The sequence below is a fragment of the Panthera leo genome, chromosome F3 (assembly GCF_018350215.1).
Source record: "Panthera leo isolate Ple1 chromosome F3, P.leo_Ple1_pat1.1, whole genome shotgun sequence".
NCBI lineage: Eukaryota > Metazoa > Chordata > Mammalia > Carnivora > Felidae > Panthera > Panthera leo.
The window spans coordinates 13,551,387-13,565,326 of record NC_056696.1 but is presented as its reverse complement, the minus strand read 5'-3'; positions in this window follow the sequence as shown (position 1 = coordinate 13,565,326).

The window sequence follows — 13,940 nt, the reverse complement described above, 5'->3', positions numbered from 1 at the left end:
TCATGACTGAGAGATCATGATCTGAGCTGAAATCAAGAGTTGGATGCTTAGTAGACTGAGCCACCCAGGCACCCTGAAAGTGCCATTTTTTTTAAATCAACTTTATTTCTAAGGAGATTTACTCACCTGACAACAGGGATTTCTAGCTACTTCCCAAATGATATTGACTATAAGGCTCCTTATGTTTCTCTCACTTCAGTTTTCAATCTTACGTTCTTCTACGTTACATGGGAAATTTGGGTGTGTGTGTGTGTGTTTCTTTTTGTTGTTGTTTTCTGGGATTTTGTTTTGCTTGTTTAAAATTTTTTTTTTTTTATTTAAGTCTCCGCCGGGAAAAGAACGCTGTCAGTTTGAGCAAGATTTGAAGAAAAGGCTCATTCACTGTTCAGAAATTACGAACTTCATATTTCATTTCTAAAACTATTTAAACACCTAGTTCCTACTGCTAAGTGGCATTTCAGGATTGAAGCTTTAGTTTATCCAAAGGCCATGTGGATGACACTAGAACACAGGGAAGCAGCCCCTTGGCGAGTCTCTTGAAAGAGATACCACCTTCACAAAACTTAGTGTAACGATTTGGCAAAGGGTGGTTGTTAGGTAAGGGTAGATTTTGTAGCAATTTAAATACCAAATCAAATGCCCCCAGTATTAAAGGGCAGTTCATCCTTTCCCTGTCTTCTTTCTAAAGCTCACAATGGTACCAGTAATTTTGGAAATTGTTTCCAATAAGATTTTGCTCAAGTGATTACTACTAAAGTCTGATTTCTTTTGCTTAGTGACATCACATCCGCATCAAGCACTCATGTTTCTCAGTAAGCTCAAAGCTTTGGCTGGGGCAACCTGAGCGTTGCTTTCTGCCAGGCACACTGGAATGTACAATTCACAATGGTTTCCAGATCTTTCGGTTCCCTTCCTGTCTAGGACATTGCATTGCCACATGACCTTTGCCAAGTCACTTCTTTCTGCTCTCCCATAACATAAGGTTGTAATTATGATGTTCTCCCTCACAGAAATGTGATGAGAAGCTATTCATAACAAAGACTGTAAAAATTGTGAACACGATGAGAGACGCAGATATTAAATGATGAAAAAGTTCTTAATTGAGTATCTATTTCCTCCCTGGCTCAATGTGTCCTTAAAAGTTATTCGTAAGGACAACAGTAGCAAGGGTGTCTCATATGGCCCTTCTGATAACGCCATCCATTAAATATGAATTTTTCAACCCCAAATGTGGCCTTGATTTTCAGATGAATGATCTTTGTGTGTGTCAGATATTTTTTCATTGTTCGCTCATCAGCCACACGGTCTTTTTTCTTTCCCAAGCAAACTGAGGTCATTTAGTTGGTTTTAAATTGGCAATGTGATCCTGTTTCGTGCCAGACACATGACATGTTCTAGTAGCCGTCTGGACTTGGGTCTGGGATCAGATTCCCTTCCACCCCCAATATATGTTCCAAACACTTGTGAGCGCGCTGGAGGGCAGAAGGCTTAAAGAGGTGAGATCAGGCCAGGCTGGCATCCACTCTGTAGGATTCGGGGACGCAGTCATGCTTCAAAGTGGCTCGAGGGAGTGATTGACAATGCACCGGGGTTGCTCGTGGTGGGTGGAAGGACAACGGGAGAAAAATAAGCTGCCTTGGTGCATTTTTTTCAAGTTTCTGTTTATCTTCCATCTGTAGACTCTTTAAGCTGCCTTCATATTTGGATGTGGACATTGAACTATTGCTGACCGATGCCAGAGTCACAGGAATATCCTGCTGTGCTTTTGATCTTCCCATATGACTGGATTTCCTGAATCATCATGTTACTGTGTGTGCACATATGTGCACACGTGAATCTTCTGGCACATCTCCCAGAAGCGTTAGTCCTGGGACAAAGGGCCCATTGGTGCTTTCAGAATGTAATATTGATCACTTTGGCTTTCCTTGGCTCAGGGCCAGGCACTTCGTCTTTCACTGCACAAGATGGCTGCCAGCCCCATAGGCTTGTCTCGTGGTGACAGGGCTCCGCAGTGCTTCCTGAAGCGCAGAGCAATTCTTTAGAAGCCTTGAAAAAAGTTGTTGCAAACTGGAACTTTGCGTTTTGCCAACTACGGGCAGCGCTCAGAATTTGCCTCTTGTCTTTTAACCCTTACGGTCTGTGGTACCGTCTATTTTTAGTTCTGTTACACCCAAAGTTCAGTTGAGTAGGAAAGTCAGTGAGACAGAATGACTCACTGGGTTCTTTTCCCCTGTGGTTTTACATAATTTGCCGTGTAGTACCTGTCTTGGTCAAATCCATAATTTGGGCTTCAAACCTAATGATAGTCAAAGGTCAAATTCACAAGGCTGCGGGGAAGATATCACCTCCTAGGTTTTCACAGTGTACCTTTCGTGTAAAGGATTATAAAAGTTGTAAAGGCAAATAATTCAGAAAAAAACCTGATGCTAGCGCTTGACTTTTAAAACGATACAAATCATCAGTGAATACTAGAATAGAATAAAAAAATTATGATTATCTTCAGGCAGCCTTCCTTCAAATTAAGGACATGGCTATAAATTTCAGACCCATTGCAAGTTTTTAGATTACCCACAGAAAAATACACCAGAATCTTATTTTCTCCTTTTTTCCCCCAAGTACTGAGTCTAAGATTTGACCTAAGCAGGAGATAAAACGACATTCTCTCATTTCCAGATTTCCATCCTTCTTTTCTCCCCCACGGCCTTCTATACACCAAAATGTGTTCGACCACCTTTTCTTCTCCTCTCATAAGATGACATATTTACACCGGAGAATGTACCAAATACCTGAGTGTGAATTTATTTCATGTATAAGCCTTTCCTGTTCTTCAGAGAAATAATTGTGGTTTCTTTTCTTTTTTTTTTAAAAGGGCATAAGGATGGGACGCTCGCAGTGGACTTTTAGAACTCATGGCATCTATAATAGGGATGGCTGAGAGAGTTTTCATTCCTGCCTTAATTTTTATGGCCAGTAGTGAGACCCTATCCCTTGCTACTGTGCTGTGTTATGCTTTGTTAGGAGGTGAATCAGCTCTTTTCATTAGCTTCTATTTCATTCGATTCCTGAGAGGTGCCACAGGGTAGGTCTTTAATTCAGGCCCGACCAGAGTTCAGTCTGAATTCCAAACATTCCAATTGTAATGGAAAGAGCACATGCTTCGGAATCAGGTAGACTTAGGTCGGCTTCCTCGTTTTGTCACTTACCAGCTGTGCGAAGTTGGGGAAGGTATTTAACCTCTTGGAACCGCCAGTTGCTCATGTATAGAATAAAGATAATAATGCACTTAGTTAATGGGGTTCTTAGGAAGCTAAATGAGATCGGGGCTAACATAATTTGACACGGCAGATTCTTTAATAAAGTAAATCCCCTTCCTGTGTATGCCTTCAGTGTTGGTAGACTCTATCAAACTCCATGGAGCTCAGTTCTTAAGGACAATTTGCATAACGTAAACACTCACCTATGACATTTCTAAAAAATTATTTTCCGTGCTTATGATATCACCAGTATCAAATCTGAAACTGTGATGACAGCACAGCTGTGAACTCCTTGGGTGTCATAGACTTTGGAAGTAGGGCAATGTGACAGTCCTGGAGAAAACTGCCATGTTGGGCATTCTTTGAGTACACTCTGATTCTCAAATTCCCAGACAAAAAGGGCTGATTGAATCTCTTCATTTATTCTGAATAGCATGCCTCAAATCCTTTCTTTGAAAGTAGGCAGATTATAAGTGTGTAGTATTATTATACACTCCATATTCCTTCTCATGGATAAGTGGATCCAATACTCTCTGAGGTTAATAAGTCTGTTTTGAAACTCATGTTTCAAACTCTCGGAGAGAGAAAATTAACAACGAAATTTAAAATTAGAGAGTAAAATGAGATGGGTTCAATGATAAGCCCAGGACAAGTCTACTAACTCAACAGAATGACACTTTTTTTTTCAGAATAATATCAGCAGGCTCGAAAGTCTAGACATTAATATTTTGACCTCTCTCCATGCTCTTGGGGGAAAATGGTGTTTTGTCACAAATGTTACTCAGTGTGCCTGGTACTCTCTATTAATCCCATACATCTTGATGTTGTCTAGGAACACCAAAGGCAGCTTGTAATTAGGACTGGGGCTCAGGTTAATACAGGCAGAACTATGGTGAATAGACCATCAGAGACCAATCAGGGGTTAAGTAGGTTTGCAATTCAAACCCTGGAGTTTTGGCCTTTCTCCCTCAAATTTTGAAATCATGTTTGAGCCCTCATCTCAATCAATTTTGCAGCATTATAATAGATTCCTGACAATGATTCCATTGTTTTTCTTTCCCTACAGAAGTCTCTTGAGAGAAGCATGGCAAATAGGAAAAAAAAAAAAAACAAAAACCAAAAACTACAGTTCTGAGTTCATCCTCAGACCCTACCTTATTGGACAAGAGTTTGCATTTAGGTGGTTGTTAGACTCTAAAATCTTCAAGTCCACATGGCTGGGACAAAACTTCCTGTCCTTCTCCTTAATCAGTCTTCACTGCTCAGCTAGCTCTTTGCTCTAGAAAAGTTGGACAGCTGAGATTTTGCAAACATTCGGTGTTCTGCACAACTCACAAGTGTATGCTCCCCTCACCTCCACTAAAAGCAATTTCAGGGAGTTTGTTTTCCACAACACAGGCCTCATCCCTCTTTCATTTTCGATCGCCACATTAGCTGCTTCTTTACTGCAGGACTGTTTATATTCACAAAAGCCAGACCAATGGTCCATTAGTTCCTGATGGTGAAACCAACAACTGTCCTTCTTCGTTCCATAAATATACATTAAGTGTTCTGTGCCTACCTTCTGCTATACTTGGAACCTTGGAATACAAAGCAGAGGATATGGCTCTGCCTGCAAGAAGCTTGCCTAAAAAGAAGGCATGATAGTTATCCTTCGTGATGCAGAACTGCAGAGTTAGATATGGCCATCTAGCATCCAGAGATCTGCTATGTGCTCCAGAAATCCTAACCTGGGAGTCCGCAGGCTAAATTCAACCTAAAGACATATTTGGCTTGTTTCACAAGGTATTTACAAAACACACACACACACACACACACAGAAGTCATCAATATTTTGAAATGGGAAGATAATACACAAAATTCTGGATTTATGATTTCTCTTTTACAAATGAGAAGATGTTGGGGCACCTGGGTGGCTCAGTCAGGTTAGGCATCCAACTTCGGCTCACGTCACGATCTTGTGGTTCATGGTTTCGAGCCCTGTGTTGGGCTCTGTGCTGACAGCTCAGAGCCTGGAGCCTGCTTCAGATTCTGTGTCTCCCCCTCTCTCTGCCTCTCTCCCGTCCCCGGTTGCCCTCTCTCTCTCTTTTTCAAAAATAAATAAGAATTAAAAAAATTGTTTTTTTTTACAAATAAAAATGAGAAGATGTCACAACAGGGCCTTCCTTGTCACTTGGAAATAACTGGATGGTGTGCCCCATTTTTCACAGTCCCTATCTGTTACTTTGTTCTCCGAATTTCAATGATTTCTACAGAAGAGAGTGGAAAGTGTCTAGAAAGGTAGCAACCTGAATGTATTCTGTTTTCCCTTTTAGTTTGGCATCAGTGTATTCTGCTTTCAGCCTCCAGACCCCTAAAGCTGACGGATATACTCTCATGTGCTAATAAACCCAAGCTCCAGGGGACACCCAGAGGAGAAATCTCACACAGGGCTTTTTTTTTTTCTGTGTCTGGGAGAACCTGGAGTTCCCCGAGGTAAAGACTGAGAAACTATGGATCCTGGAAAGCACCTAGTTCTAAGCCTCCATGGATCCTTGGAAGAAGTTTGGTATTATTCCTTTGAAGGTGTATGGTCTTCTGGCCTGTAAGAGCCAAGGAGAGGGGCTCCTGGGTGGCTCAGTCGATTGTGCATCTGACTCTTGATTTCGGTTAAGGTCATGATCCCAGGGTTGTGAGATGAAGTCCTGCATCAGGCTCCATGCTCATTGTGAAGCCTGCTGCTTAAGATTCTCCCGCTCTCTCTCTCTATCTCTCTCTCTCTCTCTCATTAAAAAAAAAAAAGAGCCAAGGAGGAGCAAAGCAGATTGTTTAAACTCTCATTATCCCTAGGACTGGAAGAGAGGAGGATAGCTAGAAGCAGGATGGTTTTCACAGTCTCTCAAGAGCAGTCAGCTTCTTGTTTGTGAAGGCTGCTTCTACACTTCAAGAGCTGTAATCACTTGTATTCCAATAACCAGACAATGAGTTCATCGTGAAAAATAATCAGTTGAGGAGAGTCCAATGGTTCACAAGAACACGGTAGGTCATAATACAGTGTACATTTCACACAGGTGTTGAAGGACAGATGACAATTCGTAAAGATTCAGGCAGCGCTCGAATACTTCCTGTATGTAAAACCCTAATTTCTGAACTAGGCAAGTCAGTAAAAGAATGATGGAATGGTTGGTTACCACTGAGACTCAAATTAGTGGCCTGGAATATCAAGTAAAGGTAATAGCTCAAAGCACAAAATCGTATCTCAAAAATATGGAAAACGGGCGCGCGCGCGCACACACACACACACACACACACACACACACACACACAGACACACACACAGGAAATTGAAGGATACAGCAGGAGCCCTACATGTGAATGATAGAAGTTCTGGAAGAAGGAGGCACAAAAAGAGGAGAGCAATAAAAAAAAAAAATAGAAGATTTCCCTCAAGTTCAAATAGAGGTCTAATCTGCAAATTAAAAAGACTGATGAGAGAAGACATAAACCCAGTAGATATTTTAAAAAGAAAAATAGTAGTAATATGATTAAAATTTTCTCACAAAACTGCTAAAACTTTAAGAGATAAAGTATAAATAAATATTGATCAGGAATTTAAAAAGATATCATATATTCATAAAAGATAAAAAGAATTATAAATGAGTATTTCATACAACTTTTAACAATAAATTTGGAGATGTCAAAAAGAATAATTCCTTAGCAAAGTAAAATTACTGAACATGATCCAGGAAAACTGCAATCAATTACCACAGAAGAGATCACCAAATGATTAAAGATTTACCATTAAAACAGTATCAGGAACAGCTGGATTAATAACTATTTTAGCTAACCATTTAAAAATAGATAATTCCAATGTTGGTTTTACTATTCCACCCTCCAAATTATTTTTCAAAGCCTACACATGGCTTTCATATTAAAATCTAATAATTAGAAATACAAAAGAGTAATAGTAAAGACCAATCTCATCTATAGATAATGATGCAAAAAAAACCCATTCAAAATATAAGCAAACAGAATCTTGTGCTATATGAAAAGAACAAACAATTATTTTTACAGGGACAGTTCATTGCAAGGATGAAGGGATATTTCAATAATTATCAAGATAATCCATAATAAGAAATCTGAAGGTAAAATTATATTAATTTATTTATATTATTAGATGTTAAAAAGTCATTTCATCACTTTGGCAGTATTTCCCAATTTTGAAAAACTTTACCAGCAGCTAAGGTTATCCTAAGTGACAAAACTCTAAAGACATTTCAATAAAATCAAGAACAAGATAGGTGTGGGTACAAACCCTGTTATTATGGAACATTATTGTAGAGGTAACCACTAGCAAGTAAATCAGTTAGAAGAAACCATTAATAGGTGTAGATATGTTTTTAAAGAAATAGAACATACATGAAAAAAACATAGAATCAATTGAAAGATATATTTTCACAAATGAAATCTTTCCATATTCTTTGATTAAAATATAATAAGAATGTCAATTTGCCAAAAATTATTGCTTAAATTTGATGTAATATCAATTTTAACATTACAGAAGTTTAGGGGAAGCGGATAGAAAAACTTCTAAGTTTACAATGAAGAAAACATTTCAATGAATAGCCAAACAAGTTTTGACAAAGATGAATAGTGAATAGAGACTTGCCTAACAATCAGAACATACTGTTAAAACAGTTGACATTGAATTAATATGGTTATAGGCATAGGAAGAAACAAAGAAACCAGCAGAACAGAATAGAGGATCCCGGAAAATACATGATTTGATATATGAAAAGAGGGAAAATAATGGAGTATTTCATAAATAGTGCTGGCACAAAAAGTTACCCATCTGAAAAAAATGAAACTGAACTTTATACAAATATTAATTCCATATGGATTAAAACCTTTACGTATATAAAAATAATAAAATAGAGCAAGAAAATTTAGTATACAACAAGTATAATCCAGGGACAGGAGAGACTCAGCAGCATAAAAATTATCTTGACGATACAAAAATTAAATTTTTTGAATGACAAAATATTATCTATCATCTATCATGTATTAAAATATTAAATATTTACACATAATATATCCCAAAACATTCATAGAACTTATTTGGGAAAAATACTTGCAATTCAGAAGATCACCAGAAGTTTACCAACTATGATAATTAAAAGGCTCTTACTTATTATTTTTTTTATCTCAGAAAGACAATGTGGGTGGGGGATAGGGCCAGAGCAGAAAGAGAGAGAATGCCAAGCAGGCTTCATGCTCAGCGCAGAGCCGGACCTGGGGCTCAATCCCATGACCCTGTGATCATGACCTGACCCGAAATCAAGAGTTAAACTAAGCCATTCAGATGCTCCCAAAATCTCTTACTTATTGACAAAAATGAGATAAGAATCCTAACAGCAAAGGATTTGAATAGTCAACCAAATGGCCTACCAACATATGAAGATATTCTTACATTAATTTCTATTTCCCTAATTCTCTTTATTCCTCACTAAACTGACAGAATTAAAAAGTGTTGAAACATTTATTGATATCAGGTTCATGGAGACACAGGTTCTCCTATATTGCTGGTAAAAATGTGAATAGTTTCAGCCTTTATGGACCTCACTCTGGCAAAATGTTAAAATGAACAAGACATGTACACTTTCACCCAGTAAATCCCATTCCTGGAAATCTATCCCACAGAGGGAAAAAAACCATCAACTTTTAAAAATGGATTTTATATGATTGGATATCTATTGAAGCACAGTTGATGCAAACAAAAAATCACATAATAAAGTAAATATACCTGAGCATACAAACAGTAAATTATGGTGTAACTACACCATGGAATATAATGGAAGGAGTCATTAAAAAGAATGAGTTAGAGGTCTAGAAGTTCATTTGGAGAGATATTGAGTAGGTGTTTTTGAATACAAGGAAAGATAAAGAAAGTATAAATGATTCCGTTTTTATAAAACAATGACAAGATGCTATATGTATGGGTATCTATGAATATGTACATTTATACATAGAAGGATGTGACCCGAGGACATGTGAATGATACGGTGCTAAGTTATGAGCGTGGTATGGCAGAGTTGGTTAATGATTGCGTTTTTTCTGTTTCTCCCAGTTTCTTCCTTGTGCCTCCCGACATTGCCCAGCCACCTTTGCAGTTAGGTTGGGGCCACGTGACAAGTTCTGGCCAATGGAGTGTGAGTAAAAATGAGGCCGTTAAGAAATGATGTGCCTCCCGCATCTCTCTCTCTTCCCTTGCCTTGGAAAACTTGGAGGCCACATGTTCCAGATGGCGTAGCTCCAAGTTTGAGGAAGACTGCCAGTCCACATTAAACTTTGTATGAGAAAATTAAACTCATTTCGCTAAGCCGTTCAGATTTTGACATTTTTCCCCTTATGGCAGCTATATTAATTATCCTAATCCAGAGATTAATATTTTGAGAAACGAGAGATTGCTGAAATAAAAAAAAAAAAATCTAAAATATATGCCTTGCATTAGTGTGAAGCAGGCAGTGAGGAAACTGACATCAGGGGAAAGAAAGAAAAATGGATGTTATTCAGTGGCAAAGATAGAAAGGAAGAAAAGGGAAAAAAAAGAAAGAAAAGAAAACGTAAAACCATCACTTGTGATAACTTGGGCATTAGGCCAGACCACGTGCACAGCAGAAGAGATCAGAAAACATAACAATTAGAAATGAATATTGGCTATTGCTAATTGCTTTTGTCAAAATATTATAAGTGATGAACTCAGAAAAAAACGGGCCAATTTGTGAGTAGAAATGAAAAGAATTACAGAGAGAAGAGAAATTTTAGATCATATAGGGTTGGAAAAACTGATTTTTTTTTATCAACCTCAAAGAGTATGAGATAGTAATGGCAAAAAGTGTAAGGGTAAATGTTCCATAAAACCTCCCTGTTGGCAAAAGTGATCACATTCTGATTTCTCACCTTCAAGCCTGAAAGCCTCCACTTGGCTACTGTTAAGCTGAAAAAGACAAGTGTAGAGATAAGAAAGCAAAGACCTAAAGCAGATCTGAAAACTATGCCTAAAAAAATTTAGAGTATCGTTATTGGCACATAGCACCGTGTGAGTGGATGAGAAACCTACTACATTTAAATGTTAAGCTTATCAAGATTTTAAGGACATTGCCAAAGAAACCCGTAGCTTTAGCCCATGGATATGGAGATTTCTATTTCCCATCAAAATGGATCATCCCACATAAAACAACTAAGTAACCAAAGAAAATATGTGAAAAATTACTTTTCAAGACATCAGGGATGAGGCAATGAAGGAAAATCATTCTTTTTTTTTTATTAAAAAAAATTTTTTTTAGTATTTATTCATTTTTGAGAGACAGAGAGAGACAGAGTGCAAGCGGGGGAGGGACAGAGAGAGAGGGAGACAGAATCCGAAGCAGGCTCCAGGCTCTGAGCTGTCAGCACAGAGCCCGATGCGGGGCTTGAACCCACAGACCACGAGATCATGACGGGAGCTGAAGTCAGCCGCTTAAACAACTGAGCCACCCAGGCGCCCCAAAGGAAAATCATTCTTGAAAGATGGGAGACAAGGGGAGCTCTACAAGTATCCAGCTTACAGCCCAGAGAAAGTTTCCAACCAGGGCACAGATAGGGAAATTCAGGTGGATAGTGGCAGTGGAGGAATTTGAGGAAGCAGAGCTGGGGGACTGGGGAGTACAATATGGCTAGATTTTGCCAGAGAAGAGAGAGCTCCACAAAGAAAATTCTAGACATCTGCAAAGGATTCTTCTCAAGTATGTAGCTAAATACTGATGAGCACATGCCTTTAATGGAATACCCAAGACTGGGGAAAAATCACCTGAAGAGATCAGAGATAACAATCCCACCAGTCAGAAAGGAAAGCCTCATAATGCATGGAGCTTTGATTAGAGTATTCAGAAGGATTTTGTCTCAAGGTATGGAAAAATCAGTCCCTGAATCAATGTTGTCATGTTCTAGTCAAACAAAACTTAAAAGCAAGATCCAAAAGATCAAACCATTTCCAAATAATTTAACAATGTCCCAGAATAAAGCTGAAGAATATTTATAGAAATAGGGGTGCCTGGGTGGCTCAGTTGGTTAAGCATCCAACTCTTGATTTCAGCTCAGGTCATGATCTCAAGGTTCCTGGGATTGAACCCTGCCATCAGGCTCTGTGCTGACAGCAGGAAGCCTGCTTGGGATTCTCTCTCTCCTGCTCTCTCTACTCCTCCCCTGTTCGTGCTCTCTCTCTCTCTCTCTCTCAAAATGATGAACATTAAAAAAAGAGTATTTATAGAAATAAAAACAATCAAATGAAACAAACAAAACCCTCCTTAGCCACCAATGTAAAATGCACAATGTCTGTCATCCAATCAAAAATTATCAAGCATGCAGGGGCACCTGGGTGTCTCAGTCAGTTAAGTATCCAACTGTTGATTTCAGCTCATGTCATGATCTCACATTGGGCTCTGTGCACTGACCATGTGGAGCCTGCTTGGGATTCTCCCTCTCTCCCTTGCTCTCTGCCCCTCCCTCACTCACGCTCTCTCTCTTTCTCTCTCTCAAAATAAAAATAAAAATAAGCCTTAAAAAAGTTATCAAGCATGCAACTACTTTGATTGATAATACGGAAAACATTAAAAAAAACAAATCATAAATGAGACGTGATAGAATTAAGAGGCAAGGGCACTGAAACAATTATAACTGCATTATGTATGTTCAAGTAGTTAAGGGTAAGTTTGAATATTTTAAGTAGAGACATGGGAGATATAAAAGAGAACCAAACTGAACTTATGAAAATAAAAACTACAATGTCAAAAATGAAAAAGACATTGGGCAGGATTAAGTGCAGATTAGACATTGCCTAGGAAAAGATTAGTGAATTTGAAGACATAGAAATAGAAACTATCCACAATTAATAACAGAGAGGAAAAAAGCATACTGAGGAAAGAACAAACCTTTAGTAAGTTGTGGTGTAACTTTAAGCAACCTAATATACACATGATCCCAGTACCCAAAGGAGAGGAGAGGAGAGATGGAAAAAATATTTTGAATAATGCTGAAATAATGGTCAAAACAATTTCAAATATGATAAAAACTATAAATCCATAGATCCAGGAATGGAAAGAATCCGAAACAAGAACAAAAGTATGAGGATCATGACACCAAAGGACATCAGAATAAAATTTCTTAAAATCAATAAAGAGAAAATTCTTGCAAGTAGTCAAAGAAAACACGTTACAAAAAGAGAAAAAAGATAAGAATGATAGCAAAGTTTTAATCAGAAATAACAAAAATTAGAAGGCTGACAACTGCTTTTGACTTACCTACCCTTTGTTTCCCTGCTTCAGCTTCAACCCCAAAACCTATCTAGTACTTGGCACTTCTAGAACCTACTTTCCTATCTTAAAGCCTCTGTCTAAAGGCATGGAACAAACTCTTTCTTTTTTTAAACTACTAACCTCTCCACTGTTTAAAGAAAAACACATCATTTGCTTTAAGAAGACATACTGCATGTAATCAACTAAAATATATAGAATTTAAAAGAAATTTATATTCCACCAAGAAAAGGAGGGTAAGAAATAGATTTATCAACTGGAGAATAAGCTAGTTTACCCAGGAAGTCTTTTTTTTTTTTTAATGTTTTATTTATTTTAAGAGAGCACAAGCAGGGAAGGAGCAGAGAGAGAGGGACACCTCTGTCCCCATCTCTGAAGCGGGCTCTGCACTGACAGCAGAGAGCCCGATGTGGGGCTTTGAACTCACGAACCGCGAGATCATGACCTGAGCCGAAGTCGGATGCTCAACCGATAGGATAAGCAGCCAGCTGTACTTGAGATCTCTTCTTTCTAGGTATTATGTTTGGGACTTGGCAAAGTTAAGAGATGCTGGTTAAGGACTGAATTGGAACCGAGAGGCATTCCTGACTCTGTCACTTACTAGCTTGGGAACTTGGGCCATTACCTAACTTCTCTAAGCCCTAGTTTCCTCATCTACAAACCAGAAATAGCTAAATGTACTTCATATGGTTATAGTAAGAAGTAAAGTGTTGACATCTGTAAATCACCATGTGCCGTGGATGCACGGTCAACAGCAGGGACAGCAGCACATCAAAGTCCTGCTCCCTGTGCAATGCAGGCTGCGTATGAAAAAAAATGCTGTCATTGGTTACCAGATTTATCGTCCGTTATGAAGAATCTCTGAATGTATTAAATCAGGTCAAGGCTGAAATAAACGGAGCATAACTCACCAGTTTGTTAAAGATAATCAACAAAGTCACCAGCTTCCACTGACAGTTTTGGAGGGAATGCTTGACTTGCTTAGTGGCTTACGTTAAAAGAATACACAGGTAAAAGGGGCCACGTGTGATCCATAGTGGAGTTGAACTCATGGTTGTTTTGTATTATTTTATTTTAGCAAGAGGGAGAAGAATGCAGCAAGTTTTCTAAGGGTTAAAAAAAAAAAAACACAGGCGCAAAAGAAGTAATTTCAGGAGTAACTGTCACCAATTGCTTTTTAACCACCAGATACCATTAAATAGTCACCAATGATTCACTTCAGGCCCCTGATTTTGCCTTCTTAAGGATTTGGCCGGTATGACAATGACCAAAGCTGTGGACCACTGCAGTACTGGAAAAACTGCTCAGCAATTTGGGAGTCTGTCATTTGGATGTTAGGAGCACCAAGGGCTCCGAA